Consider the following 21,136-nt stretch of genomic DNA (forward strand, 5'->3'; position numbering starts at 1 on the left):
TCAGAGCATAGCAAAGGACGGAATACTCCCAAACTCATTCTATGAAGCCACCATATCTCTGCTACTAAAACCAGGTAAAGACACCACAAAAGGGAAGAAAATTACGGACCTATATCTCTCATGAACTTAGATGCAAAAATCCTCAACAAGATCTTAGCCGATAGAATTCGAAAACGTATCAAAAAAATAATTCACTATTACCAAGTAGGATTCATACCAGCTATGCAGGGATGGTTCAACATTAGAAAAACAATTAATGTAATCCATCGTATAAATAAAACAAAAGACAAGAAGGACATGATAGTATCAATTGATGCAGAAAAGGCATTTGACAAAGTTCAACACCCATTCCCGATAAAAACTCTCAGCAAAATAGAAAAAAAAATTGAAATAGAAGCAAAATTCGTCGGTATAATAAAGGGCATTTATACAAATCCAACAACCTGTATTGTCCTAAATGGAGAGAGTCTGAAACATTTCCCTTGAGATCGGGAACAGGACAAGGATGCCCTTTATCAGCACTCTTATTCAATATTGTGCTGGAGGTCCTAGCCTGAGTAATTAGGCTACATAAAGAAAATAAAGGGCATCCAGATTGGTGAGAAAGAAGTAAAAGTCTCTATTTCCAGATGACATGATCTTATACACAGAAAACCCTCAGGAAAACTACGGAAACTAACAGAAGTGTTCAGCAGAGCATCAGGATACAAGATAAACATGAAAAAAAAACAAACAAAAAAAACTCTTGGATTCCTCTACACCAATGAAAAGAACACTGAAGAGGAAATCACCAAATCAATACCATTTACTGTAACCTCCAAGGAGATAAAATACCTAGGAATAAATCTTATCACAGGTGCAAAAGACCTAAACAAAGAAAACTACAAGACACTGCTGCAAGAAATCAAGAGACCTACATAAGTGGAAAAACATACTTTACTCAAGGATAGAAAGAATTAACATTGTAAAAATGTCTGTTCTACCAAAAGTGACCTATAGATACAATCAATTCCAATCCAAATCCCAATGACATTTTTTAATGAGATGGAGAAACAAATCACCAATTTCATATGGAAGGGAAAGAGGCCCTGGATAAGTAAAGCATTACTGGAAAAGAAGAACAAAGTGGGAGTCCTCACTCTACCTGATTTTAGAACCTATTATACCACCACAGTAGTCAAAACAGCCTGGTACTAGTACAACAACAGATATATAGACCAATGGAACAGAACTGAGAATCCAGACATAAATCCATCCACATACGAGCAGCTGATATTTGACAAGACCCAAAGTCAGTTAAATGGGGAAAGGACCGTCTTTTTAACAAATGGTGTTGGCATAACTGGATATCCATCTGTAAAAAAATGAAACAAGACCTATACCTCACACCATGCACAAAAGCTAACTCATAATGGATCAAAGACCTAAATATAAAATCTAAAGCAATAAAGATCATGGAAGAAAAGATAGAGACAACGTTAGGAGCCCTAATACCTAGCACAAACAGTATACAAACCATTACTAATAATGCAGAAGAGAAACTAGATAACTGGGAGCTCCTAAAAACCAAATACCTATGCTCACCCAAAGACTTAACCAAAAGGTGAAAAGAGTACCTACAGAATGGGGAAAGTTTTTAGCTAAGACATTTCCGATCAGCATCTCATCTCTAAAATCCACATGATACTGCAAAAACTCAACTACGAAAAGACAACTCAATTAAAAAATGGGCAAATGATATGAACTGGCACTTCACTAAAGGGGACGTTCAGGTAGCTAACAGATACATGAGGAAATGCTCACAATCAGTAGCCATTAGTGAAATGCATATCAAAACTAAAATGAGATTCCATATCACACCAACAGGGCTGGCATTAATCCAAAATACACAAAATAGTAAATGTTGGAGAGGTTGTGGAGAGATTGGAACACTTAACACAGTGTTGGTGGGAATGTAAAATGGTCCAATTATTTTGGAAATCGATTTGGCCCTTTCTTAAAAAACTAGAAATAGAACTACCATATGAACCAGCAATCCCACTCCTTGGAATATATTCTAGAGAAATAAGAGCCTTTACACGAACAGATATATGCACACCCAAGTTCATTGCAGCACTGTCTACAATAGCAAAAAGATGGAAGCAACCAGGGTGCCCATCAAAGGATGAATGGATAAATAAGTTATGGTATATTCACACAATAGAATACTATGCATTGATAAAGAACAGTGATGAATCTGTGAAACATTTCATAACATGGAAGAATCTGGAAGGCACTACGCTGAGTGAAATTAGTCAGTTGCAAAAGGACAAATATTGCATGAGACCACTATTATAAGAACTCAAAAAATAGTTTAAACAGAGCAGAAAATATTCTTTGTTGGTTACAAGACTGGGGAGGGAGGGAAGAAGACGAGTTTTCACTAACTAGATAGTAGGTAAGAACTATTTTAGGTGATGGAAAGACAACACACAATACAGGAGAGGTCAGCATATCTGGACTAAACCAAAAGCAAAGAAGTTTACTTAATAAACTAAACACTTTGAAGGCCAGAGTAGCAGGGGCAGGGATTTGGGGACCATGGTTTCAGGGGACATCTAAGTCAATTGTCATAACAAAATCTATTAATAAAACATTCTGCACCCCTCTTTGGAGAGTGGCATCTGGGGTCTTAAACACTAGCAAACGGCCATCTAATGTATCAAATGGCCTCAATCCACCAGGAGCAAAAAAGAATGAAGAACATCAAGGACACAAGCTAATTATGAGCCCGAGACACAGACAGGGACACATAAACCTGAGGCTACATCAGCCTGAGACCAGAAGAACTAGATGGTGCCTGGCTACAACCGATGACTGCCCTGACAGGGAACACAACAGAGAACCCCTGAGGGAGCAGGAGAGCAGTGGGATGCAGATCCCAAATTCTCATAAAAAGACCAGACTTAATGATCTGACTGAGACTAGAGAGACCCCGGGAGTCATGGTCCCCAGACCTTCTGTTAGGCCAAGACCGGAACCATTCCCAAAGCCAACTCTTCTTACAGGGATTGCATTGGACTATGGGATAGAAAGTGATACTAGTGAAGAGCGAGCTTTGTGGATCAAGTAGACACATATGACTATGTTGGCACCTCCTGTCTGGAGGGAAGATGAGAGGGCAGAGGGGGTCAGAAGCTGCGCAAATGTACACGAAAGTGGAGAGTAGAAGAAGGAATATGCTGTCTCATTAGGGGAGAGCAACTACGAGTATATAGCAAGGTGTATATAAATTTCTGTATGAGAGACTGACTTGATTTGTAAAATTTCACTTAAAGTGCAATAAAAATTAAAAAAAAAGTAAACATCTAAACAATGTACACCCACTGGTAGAGACTAGATGAGCCCCCAAGACTATCGCCTTGAGATACTCATTAAACTTGGAAGTCAAACCACTCTCAGAGGTCATCTTTCAGCCAAATGACACACTGGCCCATAAAATAAATAATATCACCCTTGAGTGCTGTGCTTCTCAATATAATTGTCAAGATGAAACCAAATGATTAACATTTTCCCTAGACCAAAAATGAGAACGCAAGGTGGGGAGAGGCGGGGCAAGAAGGGATGCTAGATTAATGGAAGCAGAACAACCAAGGCGGAAATAACGAGAATGCTGATATATTGTGAAGAATGTAGTCAATTTCACTGAATTTTTTTTTTGTATGTATAGAAATTGTTAAATGAGAACCCAATTTCGTATGTAAACTTTCACCAAAAACACAATAAAATATTTTTGAAAAAGTCCATACCAAAAAAAAAAAAAAAAACAGATTTACCTAAAGAGGGCATTTGATTTTCTTATTTTATGGGTAAGATAAAGCAAGGTAGGCCCAACATCTTTTCTAAAATGGGAAAAAAAAGTCATTCCTATGAGCTTCTTGCAGACCCTTTCTATTTCCTTATATTTTAGTAACAATAGAATCATCAGAATGATGATTGTGAAACTGGGAGATTATCTACCCTTTTCCACCAATTTCTTTCTTCTCCTCTTCAATCCATTAAGAAACAGATTGCATCAACTTGCTCACCATCACAAACATCATGCAAATTATCAAGGACTTAATTTTGTGTGGCATCATAACAAAGAAAATATGAAGTTTCTAGCATCGCTCCTTATGGACCACCCTAGGTCCTTCTTTGGGCAATGCAGAGGGAACACTGGATTGAACTCCGTAACTCTGCTCTAAAAACAATTTTAGAGCCTCAGGTATTTTATTTTTTAAAGAAAGAAAGATCCTACTTTCCCTGAGAGTACAAGAAACTCTGTTGATGATGAAACATTATGAAAAAGGTCCTAGCAGGGAGAAACACATTATACTTCAAAACGATCAAAACAGTGAGAATCCACAGGATGGCAAAAACACTGCAGTACAATAGAACGAGCTAAACTTACAGCTCAGGCATGCAATGAGTTGTAGAAATCCTAAGAAAGATAATAAAAAGTTTCACTGCACCAGTGGATATCATTCAGTCCAACAAAAGCAATATTCTGAATAATGGGAATAACATTAAAGAAAAGTCATAGTTACATGGGTGGATACCTTACACAACAAATCTTACAGGGCCATTTAGTTCTTCCATGGTGCGTGTTATATATGCTATAGAAGAATGTCTTCCTCACAAATAAACACACAACTAGACCACGGAAAAAGAAGACACAATGCAACAGTACTGAAACACTCCAATGCTCTCTGTCTCTATATCTGGAAAGTGACTAGGATGCTTTAGGAAACATAATAGATGGCAATAAATGAATGCATTTTACTTAAACTCATTTAATATGGTAATGAGAAATATATTGCTAGGGATAACATCTGTGGAGTAATGTAAAAGGCCACAAAGTGACTAAAAATGATGATAAAAGTAAATTTATTATTATTCCAAAACATTGAACTTATGATTATGCATTCTCTTCTTTTTCTCTATGTAGAATTATAATTGATGTCTACCACAAAAAGACACATAGGAATAAGTTGGACAGTTATTCCTAGTTATTGACCAAACAATGTTTTCATCCTATCAGCCCGCTAACACTGTATAACGCCAATGGGCTTTCTCAAGGAAGTAGGAAATGATCACAACAGCTTAATAAAGACTTTTTATGAACCATAGATTACACATTTAACCTAGAGCTGTATTCTCCCACACTTTCTACAGATTCAAATAACAAGGATTTAAGAGCTAGTTGTAAGACTTTAAGAGCACAGTATGTTTTAGAGTAATTGTAAAATAAAACAAATATGAGCCTGATATTCATTAGCTATTTTCTTGGTGTAACAATCTATCAATGTAAGTATTCTTTAGTGAGGAATATATTTTTTTACATCAATTCATGTATTAGGCTGTCAATCTATCATTCTTGTTTTCATAAACTTTAACTTACTTAAGTATTTAAAATCTCTTCTATAACTTCTTTTTCACCTGTTCCCTCTCCAACCTTTTGACGTGTGATTTTCCTTTCAACAACTCTAATAAAGCTGTCTTTTCAAAGATCATCAATGACTTACTTGATGTTAAGTGTTTCTTTTGTGACTTGACTTGTTTGATTTCACTCACCATCGCCCAACACTAGCCTTACCCTTGGCTTCTATAGAACAAAGCCCTCTTTGTATTTCTCTAACCTTGCTGTAAGCTACACGTTTGATTTCTTTAGTCATTTCTCTCCACCTACACTTTAAGTCTCGTCATGTCTACTTCCACTCTTTAATTCACAAGCTTTTCCACAGTACTTTCATGCCCTTGCATGACTTCCATGTTCATGTGTGTGCAAGTAATTTCTAAATATATGTGGTTTCCCTCTCCAATGCCATACTCCAATTACCTGAAAACTAGGCAGGTATCCCGACCTCAACATCTCCCCTCAAACAGTATTTTTGCTGCAGACTTGGGTTTCTTTTCATAATGATCTTGCAATCTTCTCATTTGCTTAAATTCAAATATTGTTAATGGGTCTTTCTCATACTATAGCCCCCATATGCTCAAAATCTATGTCCTGGATTGCACAACGATTTCCTAATTAGATTTCATAATTCCCAACAATTCTTCATGGTTTTGCCAAAGTCTTTCTCTAAAACCTAGATCTGAGAGCATCACACCTCTACTCAAAAATTAAATTCAGTGCAGAGTAAGATTTCCCAGACAACCATCTTCTGACTTTAGTTAATATTACAGCTTTATCTCCTCAAGGCATTGATCCCAATGCTCTTTGCTTTTCAGCCTCGCTATGTTAAATATTCTCTCTTCTGCTGGTTTTGCTCTCTGGAACACCTTTCACTTACATGCCATATTGAAGGTTTTCCCAAGGCTCAGTTTTTAAGGCTTAGTTTAAAAATACTCAAAAAGAAACCTTTACAGAAAGATTAATTAGATTAAATCCATTTCACCTTGTCTTTCTACATATTTCTTTCTACATGATTAATATCCTCAGTAAAATAATAGTATTAGAATAATCAAATCTTATGGACTTTATTTCTCAATAAATTGTGATCTCTGCAAAAACCATATTGATCTTTGAATTCCTCTCATTTATTGTCTGATGATAGGTAGCAGGTAGTCAATAAATATTTCTAAAAGTGTAAGTGAATGGATGGTTTCTAGTCTTATAGTCGCAGTTAAGAATAGATAAGCACTAGATTATATAATTTTTAAACACCTTTTCCTTCTGATATACTATAATTACTATGAATTTGCATTGTGCATATACTTCCACTGACTGCTTATCACCTCTGCTCAATAGAATTGGTTTCTTCAATGATTGCTTTATGTCTGTGAGATATCCAGTATTCATTTCCCTCACTCCATCCTTGTTGCTTATGTGTGAGGAGGCAAAGGATAGCAGTGATGCTAGCATGAATTTTAGTAAAATGTAAACTCACTTAAAAAACTAGCATGCCCATAATGACTCTTAAGAAAAATTATTTCCATTTCCAGTATGGCAGGGAAAATATCTGATTAAAATGCTATGTAGCTAATCTATGATTTAAAACATGGTTTATAATATGGCCTAGAAGTACAAAATTCTTCTAAAATGCCTATATTGCCTTGTTCACTAACTGGTATTTTAGATACCTTCCCAGAACAGATAGAAGTGTCAGTACAGGGAGTGGTAGACCATATGGCAATACAATTTAGTCTTATGCCACTTTTTTTTTTTTAACGGTGCATTGTTTTTCTTCTGTAATTATTCAGCATTTCAACATGTGAGTCTGAAGTGTGTGAAAATGTCAGGGTGTGGAAGTGTGGCTGTCTCTGTACGTTATAAGTGTGTATTTATTATGCAGATGTCAGTCACTCTGACATCCCACAGGGGCACACCAACTGAAATTTTCCCAATATTTCAGTTTTTATGTAAGAAAAATGTATTATGCAAAATGAAGGATTGGCAGCCAAGAAGTAAATGCTGCTAAATGTCAACTGATATCATGAGAGTTCACAATGGGAAACTATGTATTTTTGCTATATGACAGTGTGTTAGCCGGAAGACCCATCTTCTGAAGAAGAGGAGCAAGAATCTGACTCTACCCTGATTTCTCGTAAGCAAGATTCTTTAGGAGAATGCAAATTGATTGCATGCAAATTTGTCCCACACTATTTAGGGGACATTTGTCAGACTTTAATATTATAACCCAAATTGTTATCACATTAATACATTTTGAAGGAAAAGATTCATTTTTAGAAGAAAGTATGATCTTTTTCCTGAAAAATATTGAACTATGATAATCACTGTGAAGGATTAAAAAGACAAATGTGACATAATTCCTGCCTGCAAAAGGTTTACAACTCAGAAAATTAAAATGCATGAAGAATATTTTATAAAATAATTATACAAATTCCAAGCTAATAATCAGCCACATTCTTAACTAGGTCATAAGAGGTTTCAGCTTCCTTACATTTAAAAATGTGAATCAGGTGTACAATGTTAGTCAAGGTACGTCTGACAATAATTACTCACTAATTGACAAATATTTCATAAAACCAATAAAGATACTAAGTTTTTTGTGTTTTTGTTTAAATTTTATTAGTTTAATTCTATTGTTCTGGTTGCCCTTTGTAGCAGCAGTATCATACTCTCTCAAATTATTTAAAGTTTAACCAGTAACCAGTTGTCATTGAGTCAATTCTGACCCATGGCAACCCCATGTGTGTCAGTAAAATTGTGCTCGATATCATTTTCAATGACTGATTTTTCAGAAATAGATTGCCAAGTTCTTCTGAGGCACCTCCGAGTGGGTTTAAACCTCCATACTTTTAGTTATTATGCAAGCTCATTAACCGTTTGCACCAATGAGGGATTCCTCATCAGATATATTTATGGAATACAGTGTAGTTTTTAACTCTTTTCTTTATTAGTTTTACTATTACTTATCCATATAAAGGGTAATGGAGTCCCTAGGTGGTGCAATCAGTTAACTTGTTCAGCTGCTGACTGAAAAGTTCAAGGTTCAACTCCACCCAGAGGGAAGAAAAGCTTGGTGATATGCTTTCAAAAAATCAGTCATTGAAAACCCTGTAGAGTACAGTTTTACTCTGGTACTTATGGGGTAGCCATGAGCCTGGGTCTGCTTGAAGGCAACTGGTTATCTAATGAGAGACAGACCTTGATGGCTCCAGAGTCTCTTATCTTCCCTTTTGCGGGGAACTGGCTCAGCTGAATTAATGTCTCTGTGTTTGGCAGGTAGAGCAGTTCCCAGGGCCTAGGTGTGCAGGCTTTGACACTCACTGTGTACACTTCCTACTACTGTTACTGTGCAAAAAAAAAAAAAACAGAGAAACAAAAACATTGCCTTCGAGTCAATTCTTACTCATAGTGACCCTGTAAGAGAACTGCCCCATAGAGTTTCCAAAGAGTGGCTGGTGGATTTGAACCACTGACCTTTTGGTTAGCAGCTGAAGGCTTAACCACTGTACCACCAGGGCTCCATTATTGCGCTGAAGAGCTTGTAAGATCCAGAACCCTTGTTAGACTGCTAAGTATAAATGTATAAATGATGTGGGGATGTTTCTACCTGCTCCTTTTTAGAGGCTTTGGTCACATGTCTAGCCTTCTCACTGAAGTTGCCTCTCCACTGCTGAAACCTTGTCCATGACACACAGAGAACATGGTGCCCCTCCATGCTGTGGAAAAATGTGAGTTCAGAGGAAAGTGTGATCCCTGCTACTTCTCTGCTTGTGAATAATCCCTCCAAAAGTCTTTATACCTCTACTCCGTGGCAGTAGTGGTGGGTGTCCATGACCTGCACCCATGTACAATATCATTCAATTAAAGAATGAGTTATGAATATTCAATCTTTTTACATCCAATGAAAACAACTGGGCTTACCTGAAAATGTACAGTGAAACCTGTGAGAGCTGGAACTCAACGAGACTGCCTTGTTGTTATGGGTCTCACAGGTTTTCTGCCTTTGGCAGGGTTCAGTCTTATCACTTTCCTATTGCTCATTTTAGTGCAAAATATTTGAGCTTTCCTTCTCTGGCAGGTTTCTGCCTTATAAGTTTCCAGCTTTCACAAATTTTACTGTATTTGAGTTTTCCTTCTCTGACGGGTTTCCACCTTACACAGCTTCCAGCTTTGGCAGATTTTACTGTAGTTTACATGAAACACTAAAATTTAAAGACCAGCAGAAATAAAGCATTCGTACTACCACTTCTGACTCAAAGACTCACACTGTGCAAATTCACTGATTTTCATTAGTTTTTTGAAAAATTAATAATGTGGCTTGTTTATCAGGAAAGCCTACATTAAGTCTGTTACAGAATAATTTTTGATCTAAATTTATATTTTCAGCATCTTCAGAGTATGACAGAGAAACAAACAACTTTTGAAAAAATATATCTATGATCTCTTTATCTTATCTACACCTTTCTTTTTTGACATTTCTACTTCAATCTATGTATCTCAAGTGTCCATGGTCAGAAATACAAGACCCATGTTCTAGAAAAATGTATGACATTTTTGAACAACACGAAGTAGCTTCTGTCAAAGCAATTTTTAGTCCATTAATTACAACACACCAACCATGTCATTGTAATGAGAACAAGCTAAATATCTGACCTCCTGCTCATCTGTACAGCAGATCACACCCATGTCATTCACTGATCATTTTATTAAATTATTCCTCAGTTATTAACCATGAGACTTTAAAAATAAATGGTCATTGAAAAAAATTAGAATAATTTCCACTTCTCAGATCTTACTGGAATTTAGGTTTCTAAATAAGCATTCTTACTAAATCTACATTTAGTGGTTATTTATGAAAGAGGAATCTTATTTCATTATTTTAGCTAATGAGTTATTACGACATGGAAAATCATTAATTTTTAACACTTATAGTTATGCTGCTCACTAATATCTTTATTTTTGAGTAAATTTCAGTTGATATTCTTGACCTTTCTAGACAAGTCTTATTTTTTGTAATAAGGAATATTGGCTTTTTTTTTTTCCCCAATGCTTATTTTTATTTCTTATCTTATTACATTGGGTGAAAATTCAAGATTAATGCAACAGCAGACATACTTCTTAAATTAATTGAGGATGCCAATAGTTATCCCTATCACATCAGAAAAAAAGTCTGTTCATATTTTATTAGAAATTTTATCGTTTATATTTAATTTCTTCAAATTTTTAATTACCTTTTTGATAGTCATATATTTTTCCTTTGTCCTATGACGAAATTAATTTTATTAATACATTGACACATTAATACACTGACCTCATTTTCCTTTCTGAGATTTCCTAGGAAAAATGTTATATTTGATTGTGTATTGCTGGATTTTGTCCCTAGTTTCTTTGTTTTTTGAATAAGATGTTCTCTTTAAGATTCAAACATGAGATTTGGCTTAAATATTCTTTTTTTTTTTTTTTTCTAGTTATTTGGTCCACTTTTTGTTTCAGAGTTTTCCTAGTTTGACAAAATAATTTAGAAATTTTCTATCCTGATATTACACTGGATCATCTTACAATATATGAAAAAAAAATTCTTTGTAAGTTTAAAAAAATTTACCTTAAAAACCATCTGAGCCTGATTTTTTAGCCATTTATCAGACAAATTTTCCATCATATTCAAGGTTATAGGTCTAGTTTTATTCTCTGCCACTTCTATAAGATATACTGGTCATTTATGTTTTTCTAAAAGTCTTTCATTTTCTCCTGATTTTTCAAATATTTTATGACTATATAAAGTGTTCAATTGTAACTCTACAAAATTGAAGATTTTGTGGATTTGTTTTTTCTCTTTTCCATCGAGTTTGCTAAGACTTTAATAGTTTTAATGGTGGTATTAAAATAAGTCTTCTATTTGTTTTTATTTTTCTAATTCACTAAGTTTTAATTTTATCTCTATTATTTACTCTTTTCTATTTTTTTTTTTAATTTGGTGTGCTTTTATTTTTTTATTTTATTGTGTTTTAGGTGAAAGTTTATACAGTAAATTAGTTTCTCATTCAAAAATTTATATATGAATCCTTTCATGACTTTGGTTGCAGTCCTTGCAATGTGTCAGCACTCTCCTCCGTTCCACCCCTGGTTCCTTGTTTCCATGCTTCCAGTTTTCCTGTCCCTCCCTGCCTTCTCGCCTTTGGTTTTGAGCAAGCGTTACCTATTTGGTTTTGTATACTTGAGTGATCAAAGAAGCATGTTCTTCACCTGTATAAATGTTTGTTTTATAGGCCTGTCTAATCCTTGGCTAAAAGTGAACTTCAGTTCTGGTTTCAGTTCTGAGTCAGAAGGGTGTTTGGGGGCCCTAGTCTCAGGAGTTCCTCCAGTCTCTGTCAGGTCAGTAAATCTGGTCTTTTTTTGTGAATTTGAATTTTGTTCTACATTTTTCTCCTGTTCTGTCCAGACCCGTCCATTGTGGTGGTAGCCAGGCACCACCCAATTCTTCAGGGCTTAGACTGGTGGAGGCTGTGGTTTATATGGACCATTAGTCCTTTGGAATAATCTTTTCCTTGTGTTTTTGGTTTTCTTCATTCTCCTTTGCTCTGGACAGGATGAGACCAATAGATGTGTCTTAGATGGCTGCTTATAAGCTCTTAAGACTCCACACACTACTCACTACAGAAGGATCTAGAACATTTTCTTTATGAACTATGTTATGCCAATTGACTAAGCTGTCCCCCAAGACCACGGTCCCCAGCCTTGGATGTGTCTAGGAAGCTTTGTGACTGTACCTTCTTTGTGTTCTATTATATATATGAATATACATGCTGTACACATAAATATGTATGTAAAAATACCCACAGTCTAACCTATATCTGTAAATGCACATACTCTTATATGCCCTCCTTCCTCTATTCAGCTTAAGTATCTGCCTATGTATCTGCTTGTAAGTTATTGTTTTTATTTACTGTTTTTGTAGGGTTGTATGTGTTATATGTTATACTACACACTTGATACTACGTAGTATTTACTGTGGTGGCCTGGTTTTATTTTGTGTGTGTGTTCCTCTAATTGTCTTCTTTTGCCTTGGTCAAGTTGAGCTGACTTCCCCTACATCCTGTATTGTCTTTTCCTCCACCAAAATTAATACTTGTCTAGTGATTTCCCCATCTCACTCTTCCCCTCCCTCACAACCATCAAAGATTGTCTCTTTCTGTATATAAACCTTTTCTTGAGTTTTTATAATAGTGGTCTTAGACAATATTTGTCCTCTTGAGATTGACTTATTTCACTCAGCGTAACGCCCTCCAGATTCATACATGTTGTGAGATGTTTCAGGGATTCATCATTATTCTTTAAGGTAACATATAGTGTTCCACTGTGTATATGTACGATAATTTGTTTATCCACTCTTCTGTTCATGGGCACTTAGGTTGTTTCTATCTTTTTGCTATTGTGAATAATGTGGCAGTGAATATGAGTGTGCATATGTCTATTAGTGTGATGGTGCTTATTTTTTTAGACTATATTCTCAAGAGTGGAATTGCTGGATCATACGGTATTTCTATTTCTAGTTAATGTGGTTTCCTTTATACCATGGTTTCTCCCCAGTGAATGCTTTACTTTAATCCTTTGTTTTCATTAGTTATGCTGTGTCGTTGAGTAGTTTGCTTGAAAATTAAGTATATTTGTGGCATATGTTTATGTCCATTTACATTTAAAAATCGCTTTGCTACCTCAGCCAACCACAGACTCTACATGAAAAGCAAATTGCCTCATATTTATTCATTAGATTATACTTCTCCACTTCAAGCCTCTTTAGAATGGTATGTTTTTATTTAAAATTTAACATTAAATACATGGGAGGTAATTCTTAATTTATTATTTTTTTACTTAATGATTTATTTTCAATTAATTTTATTTAATATACACTGTTTTCTGATTAATAGCAGGACCTTCAATGTAGAAAATTCTTTATTTTCTATTATATTTTTAAATGTTGTTTCTGCTTAGCTCTGTCTTTCTCTTCCCCAGCAAAATTAATGATCTGTTATATTTTTCCTACACAACATTGGCACAGTAATCTGCATCTTTCATGCTGATTTTAATTCTAATACTGTATTTTGTTTTCATATCACCTATCATTATTGATCTGTTTTCCTTTTCTTCTGGATTAGATAAATTTGTAATTCAAATTATTGTTTTACTAATATTCCTGTTACATGTTTTTTCCTTTTTTTTTTTCTCTCCCTATGGTGACCACGTTTTTCTTCTATTTTATTGGTAACAGAAAGCAAAAGAACTCTCTAGTTATATATTTCTCTTCTCAATAATATTTTCTCTCACAAAGCATTTTCTATCTTTGAATGCTCTCATAAGAGCTTATTTTATGTTCTCTAGTTTTCATATTGTTATAGGAGAAAATGATTATGTGTTTACTGGATTCTTGAGTGAAATTGGTAATATCCAAGCCTATAGGGGAATTTTGAAGTTCAGTATCAAGGTAATATTTTCCTACTGTTTGTTGGTTGCTGTTAAAATGATCCTTTCTGATTTTGAGCTGTATGTTTAAGTTGTTGTTATTGTTAGTTGCCACCAAGTTGGTTTCAAATCATGGCAACATTATATACAACAGAAAAAAAAAAAATGTTGTCCATTCTTACACCATCTTCAAGATGTTTGATGTGCTTGAGTCCATTGTTATGGCTGTTGTGTTAATCCATCTCATTAAGAGTTTCTCTTGTTTTTGTTAGCCCTCTACTTTACCAAACGTAATGTCCTTGTCTAGTGTTTGGTCTTTCCTGACAACATATCCAAGGTAAACAAGTCAAAGTCTCATCATCCTCACTTCTAAGGGACATTCTGGTTGTATTTCTTCTATGGCTGATTTGTTCATCCTTTTTGCAGTCCACGGAATATTCAATATTCTTTGCCAACACCATTGGTTGAACACATCAGTTCTTCCATCTTCTTTTTTCATTATCCAACTTTTACATGCTTATGAGGTAATAGAAAAGGCCATGGGTTGGGTCAAACACACCTAAATCATCAAAATGACTCTCTCTCTCTCTATACACACACACACACACACACACACACACAAACATATACCTCAAAGTGAATATATATATATATATATATATTTCAGTGATTATTGTCTTTTCAAGAGAGACAAAAGCTTTTTTAGGCAAAATTCTCTTCCATGAGTCTTTCCAATTATTCGAAGAATCTAGCGTAATTCTGGACACAGAAAGACAATGAAAAATTCTAACTGTAAACTCTATATACATACCAAAGAGAGTTCTTGATTGAAATTATGCATTCATTTGTAGACTCTTTTGGTACATATAAATTTGTAACTTATTCTAAGTGTCTTTTTGACCCCAAAATTGCTTACTGCCAAATACTTGAATTTTTACTTTTATTTTTTTTATACCCATCAGCTGTAAGCTGATGAAATATATGTTTTTGTGCACAAGAAAAATGAAATTGAAATCATACAACTTAAGATATATTAAATTAGAATTTAAAAACACCCATAAAATATAACTCAGTGCAATGATACACTTTTTTCCTCAACAATGTACTATTTGTCTAGTTGAGCTATTCTATCCAAATATGAGAAAGAACTGCCACAGGTTTTTTTTTTTTTTTTTTTGTAATATTACTAGCATCGCTTCATTTTTATTCCATCCATTTCTTTCAAATTCTGCAACTTTCCAAGTCTCAGGACTAGGACTGACCCTTAACACTTGTCTGGTATAATGTCCAACATCTATATGTTTTGTATACCTATCATTCTATCTATTACCTAATATTGCTAATATTAAAAACCTTGACTTTTATACGTTAGTGTTTCTACATTTTGGTTTTTGAAAATAAACTGCCTCATATTCTGATTTGTTCTAATATGTCTAGACTTTTTACATATAAATTGCCACAAGTATAGTTTTGAAATATTTTAACACTTAATTCAGGAACTTACCTTACTTCCTTTTTCCTAACAATCTTCACTATTATCACCCTGATAGATTTTCTCAGTATCGCTTTAGGACCATCTTGCTTCATTTACTAGATTTTACGTAAAACTTATTTGCTACCTTATCTCTCCAATTAGAATGTAATTCTTTTATTGGTAAGGATCACATCTCCTTCATCTTTGCACAAGTGGTACTTAGTATGCTGCTCAAAAATGATAAAAGAGCTAGACAGTATCACAAAGTGTTTGATACAGGGACTCCATCTTAAATTTATAACCCAGTGCTCCTTGTAGAGAGGACAACAGTAGCACAGACATGGTTCAAGACCATCTACTGTTATCTAATATCTATGCATCTTCAGGAGAACTAATATCAGTAAAACCCAAAACCCATTCACTGCCACCAAGTCAATTCCAACTAATATCATCCACTTTGTAGAGCTGTTTGAGAATTCAATGACTTATGTAAACAACATGGCAAGTGCTGATTAAACATTAAGCATTATTATTACCCAGGTACATTGGCAAGATAGTATTATTCTGAAGGGCAGCACTAATATTGGTAGAATCACATTGCAGTGAGTTGTCTTCAGAGGAATTTAATATTTTGTTTGGTGGTGACCCAATTCTAGTAATTAAAATTAAGTAGATTTTATTCAAAAAAAAAAAAAAATCAGTGGTAGATTTTATATGACACAGCTTTAAGGAAGATTTGAAACTCCCAGTGATTTTTAGAGTTAAAACTCAATAGCTCATTAAAGCACATTAGCAAGTCCACATGTTTCTAAAAGACTTCGTGATCTGGGCATCTATTATCCTATCAATGTTTACAGTGCAATTTAGTGCATCTCTCCAGGCTATCATTTTATTTTTAAATTTCTCAGACTGGGTACAATGTTGGCAGATAATAGGCACTCAGTAACTGTATTTAGAAGAAAACAATCACCTAAGTATCAAAACACCACACACATCTGTCAGTTGGTCATACTGTGGGGGTTTGAATTTTGCTGGGATGCTGGAAGTTATGCCGCCAATATTCAAATACCAGCAGGGTCACCCATGGTGGACAGGTTTTATTTGAGCTTCCAGATTAAGACAGATTAGGAAGAAGAACCCGGCAGTTTACTTCTGAAAAGAATTAGCCAGTGAAAAATCTAATGAACAGCAGCAGAACATTGTCTGATACAGTGCCAGAAGATGAGCCCCTCAGGTTGCAAGGCACTCAAAAGACAACTGGGGAAGAGCTACCTCCCCCAAGTAGAGTCGACTTTAATAATGTTGATGGAGTCAGGCTTTCGGGACCTTCATTTGCTGATGTGGGATGACTCAAAATGAGAAAAAACAGCTGCAGATATCCATTAATGATCAGATCATGGATTGTATGAACTACGAGTCTAGGAAAACTGGAAATAGTAAAAAATGAAATGGAACGTATAAACACCAATATCCTAGGCATTAGTGAGCTGAAGTGGTCTGGTATTGGACATTTTGAATTGGACAATCATATGACTTACTATGCCGGGAATGACAACTTGAAGAGGAATGGTGTTGCATTCATCATCGAAAAGAACATTTCAAGGTCTAGCCTGAAATAAAACACTGTGAGTGATAGGATAATATCCATACACCTACGAAGAAGACCAGTTAATACAAATATTATTCAAATATACCCAACAAACCCTAAGGCCAAAGTTGAAGAAACTGAAGATTTTTTACCAACTTCTGTAGTCTGAAATTGATCGAATATGCAATAACAATGCATTGATAATAACTGCTGATTGAAATGGAAAAGTTGGAAACAAAGAAGAACGATGGGTAGTTGGAAAATACTTCCTTGTTGATAGAAATGATGCCACAGATCCCATGACAGAATTTTCTAAGAACAGCGACTTCTTCATTGCAAATACATTTTTTCGTCACCATAAAGGGCAACTATACATGTGGACCTCACCATATGGAATACACAGGAATCAAGTCAACTACATCTGTGGAAAGGGATGATGGAAAAGCTCAATATCACCAGTCAGAAAAAGGCCAGGGGCCGACTGCAGAACAGATCATCAATTGCTCATAGGCAAGTTCAAGCTGAAACTGAAGAAAATTCAAACATGTCCATGACAGTCAAAATAGAACCTTGAGTATATCCCACCTGAATTTAGAGATCATCTAAAGAATGGATTTGACCCATTGATCACTAATGACCAAAGACCAGACAAGTTGTCCAATGACATCAAAGACATCATACATGAAGAAAGAAAGAGATCGTTAAAAAGACAGGAAAGAAAGAAAAGACCAAAATGGGTGTGAGAAGAGACTCTGAAAGTTGCTCTTGAACATCGAGTAGCTAAAGCAAAAGGAAAAAATGATGAAGTAAAGGAGCTGAACAGGAGATTTCAAAGTGCAATTCGAGAAGACAAAGTATTATAATAACATATGCAAAGACCTGGGGATAGAAAACCAAAACAGAAGAACACCCTCGGCATTTCTCAAGCTGAAATAGTTGAAGGAAAAATTCAACCCTCAAGTTGCGATACTGAATAATTTTATGGGAAAAATATTAAACACAGGAAGCATCAAAAGAAGATGAAAGGAGTACACAGAGTCACTATACCAAAAAGAATTGGTCGATGTTCAAACTTTTCAGGAGGCAGCATATGATTAGAAACCAGTGGTACTGAAGGAAGAAGTCCATGCTGCACCAAAGCCATTGGAGAAAAACAAGCCTTCAGGAAATGACTGAATACCAATTGAGATGTTTTAACAAACAGATGCAGCTCTGTAAGTGCTCACTCCTCTACGTCAAGACATTTGGGAGACAGCTACCTGGCCAACCAACTGGAAGATATTCATACTTATGTCTATTTCTAAGAAAGATGATCCAAATGAATGTGGAAATTTTCCAAAAATATCGTTAATATCACACACAAGTAAAATTTTGCTGAAGATCATTCAAAAGCTGCTGCAGCAGTATCTCAACAGGGAACTGCCAGGAATTCAAGCTGGATTCAGAAGGGGACGTGGAACCAGCAATATCATAGCTGATGTCAGATCGATCATGGCTAAAAGCAGAGAAATACCAGAAAGATGTTTATCTGTGTTTCATTGACGATGCAAAGGCATTCCGCTGTGTGGGTCATAACAAATTGTGGATAACATTGTGAAGAATGGGAATCCCAGAGCACTTAATTGTGCTGATGGGAACCTGTACGTAGATCAAAAAGCAGTTATTTGAGTAGGAGAAGGGGATACTGCCTGGTTCAAATTCAGGAAAGGTGTGTGTCGGGGTTGTATCCTTTCACCATACCTGTTCAATCTGTATGCTGAGCAAATAATCTGAGGATATGGACTATATGAAGAACTGGGCATCAGGATTGGAGGAAGACTTATTAACAACTTTCGTTATGCAGATGAAACAACCTTGCTTTCTGAAAATGAAGAGGGCTTGAATCACTTGCTGATGAAGATCAAAGACCACAGCCTTCAGTATGGATCATACATCAACATAAAGAAAACAAAACCCCTCACAACTAGACCAATAAGCAACATCATGATAAACAGAGAAAAGATTGAATTTGTCAAGGATTTCATTTTTCTTGAGTTCACAATCAACACCCATGAAAGCAACAGTCAAGAAATCAAAAGATGCATCGCACTGGGCAACTTTGTTGCAAAAGATCTCTTTAAAGTGTTGAAAAGCAAAAATGTCACCTTGAAGATTAAGGTGCATCTGACACGGGTCATGGTGATTTCAATTGCCTCATACGCATGTGAAAGCTGGATGATGAATAAGGATGACTGAAGAAGAATTGACACTTTTGAACTGTGGTGTTGGAGAAGAATATTGAACATACGCTGCACTGCCAAAAGAATAAGCAAATCTGTCTTGGAAGAAGTAAGACCAGAATGCTTCTTAGAAGCAAGGGTGGCGAGACTACCTCTCACATACTTTGGTCACGTTATCAGGAGGGATCTGTCCCTGGAAAAGGACATCATGCTTGGTAAAGAGGAGGGTCAGTGAAAAAGAGGAAGACCCTCAAAGAGATGGATTGACACAGTGGGTGCAACAATGGACGTAAGCATAACAATGATTGTGAGGATGACCTAGGGCTGGACAATGTTTCATTCTGTTGTAAACAATGTTGCCATGATTCAGAACCGACTCAATAGCACCTAACAACAACAATTCTCAAAAATTCAATTTATTAACAACTAAACCACACTCAGAGTGGGAAATTTGTCTCTAATATTATTTTATTTACAATAATTGCACTAGAGACGAAGTTCTCAAACTGCACTTTTATTGTTGTTTTGTTAAATCGGCTTTTCTTAAGTGTTCCTATGAATTCTATGAATAATAGTGGAGTGAGCAGAAACTTCAGAAAAGTGCTTTCTAGCTTAAAATTATTGTTGTTGTTAGGTGTTGTCAAGTTACTTCCAATTTATTGTGACCGTACATACGACAGAACGGAATCCTTTCTAGTCCTGTGCCATCCTCACAATTGCAGGTGTGTTTCAGTCCATTGTTGGAGTCACTGTGTCAATCCATCGCACTGAGTGTCTTCCTCTTTTTTGCTGACCCTCTGCTGTACAATCTTGATGTCTTTCTCCAGGGACTGATCCCTCCTAATAACATGTCCAAAATACATGACATGATGTCTTGCCATGTTTGCTTCTAAGAAGTACTCTGGCTGTACTTCTCCCAAGACAGATTTTCTTGTTCTTCTAGCAGACTATCATTTATTTGCTATTCTTCACCAACAACTTAATTCAAATGCATCAATTCTTCTTCACTCTTCCTTATACATTGTCCAGCTTTTGTATGCATATGAGGTGATTAAAAATACTATGGTTTGGGTCAGGTACACCTTATTCCTCAAAGCCATGTCTTTGCTTTTTAACACTTTAAAAAGGTATTTTGCAGCAGAATTGCCCAATGCAGTGCATCTTTTGATTTCTTGACTTCTGCTTCTTTGGAATGGGCACAAATATGTATCTCTCCCAGGTAGTTGTCTTCCAAATTTCTTGGCATAAATGAGTGACCACTTGCATCCATTTGTTAAAACATCTCAATTGGTATTCTGTCAATTCCTCGAGCCTTGTTTTTTGTTAGTGCCTTTTTTTCAGTGCAGCTTGGATTTCTTCCTTCACTATCATCGCTTCTTGATTATATACTACCCCATGAAATGGCTGAATGTCACCAATTCTTTTTGATACAATGACTCTGTGTATTCCTTCCATCTTCCTTTTAGGCTCATCCATAGAATCTTCCAATATTGGAACTTGAGGTTTGAATTTTTCTTCAGTTCATCCAGCTAGAGAAATGCCAAGTGCATTCCTTTTTGGTTTTCTAACTCCAGGTCTTTGCACATTTCATTGCAATACTTTACTTTGTGTTCTGGAGTCACCCTTTGACATCTTCTGTTCAGCTCTTTTACTTCATCATTTCTTCAGTTTGTTTTATGTTCAAGAGAAAGTTTCAGAGTCTCTTCTGACGTATACTTTTGTCTTTTCTTATGCTATCTTAAGAAAATACTTTATATTTCCTATCAATAGAAAGTAGAAATGTGTTTAGTTGTTAGAACCAAGGACAAGATAAATCTTGTGCTTCAGTATCATAAAGAAATATATGTATTAACCTCTGCAGTATTAAACTTAAGAAAATAACTTCAAGAATACTATTGTGGATGTGATAATGTAAAATGAAATTAAAAATTTAAGGGATATAGCTATTAAAAGAGCAGAGT

This window comes from Elephas maximus, chromosome 14 (assembly GCF_024166365.1).
Source record: "Elephas maximus indicus isolate mEleMax1 chromosome 14, mEleMax1 primary haplotype, whole genome shotgun sequence".
In the NCBI taxonomy this organism is placed as follows: domain Eukaryota; kingdom Metazoa; phylum Chordata; class Mammalia; order Proboscidea; family Elephantidae; genus Elephas; species Elephas maximus.